Below are 321 nucleotides of genomic sequence, written 5' to 3'. Positions count from 1 at the left end.
AAACGTTGGAAATTGTAGCTTGATGTTCAAGGCATTAAATATTACATGTTAAATCTTTCACTAAGAGCAAATTAATTTGTTCTAAGCTTTTTTATAACATGCTGTCAAAAGCACGATTCAGCAAACCGATCGCCTAAATCGTACCTGTGAGTTTTATTAACAGTATCTCCTTCTAAACTATTGAATTTATGAATGAAAATAATTAAAAACACAAGATTGATAAAAGAATCTTGAATTAATATCTACTTTAATTGTATAAATTTATCAAAGAATATAGCTGTTTTGCTTACACAACTCGATGACGGTTTTTTCCTCTACAGA

General features: G+C 28.7%; 1 protein-coding gene across 1 annotated transcript in view; it reads right to left on the bottom strand.

Moving 5' to 3' along the window:
• The window catches only part of LOC105456279 (probable cytochrome P450 6a13), a 4785-nt gene that overhangs the window by 3280 nt on the left and 1184 nt on the right, over window positions 1-321 (bottom strand). The window lies entirely within an intron of this gene.

Source organism: Wasmannia auropunctata, unplaced genomic scaffold (genome assembly GCF_000956235.1).
Source record: "Wasmannia auropunctata unplaced genomic scaffold, wasmannia.A_1.0 LD335731.1, whole genome shotgun sequence".
Classification (NCBI taxonomy): domain Eukaryota; kingdom Metazoa; phylum Arthropoda; class Insecta; order Hymenoptera; family Formicidae; genus Wasmannia; species Wasmannia auropunctata.
The sequence above is the reverse complement of the archived record's forward strand: the minus strand, read 5'-3'. Positions and strand labels throughout refer to the sequence as shown.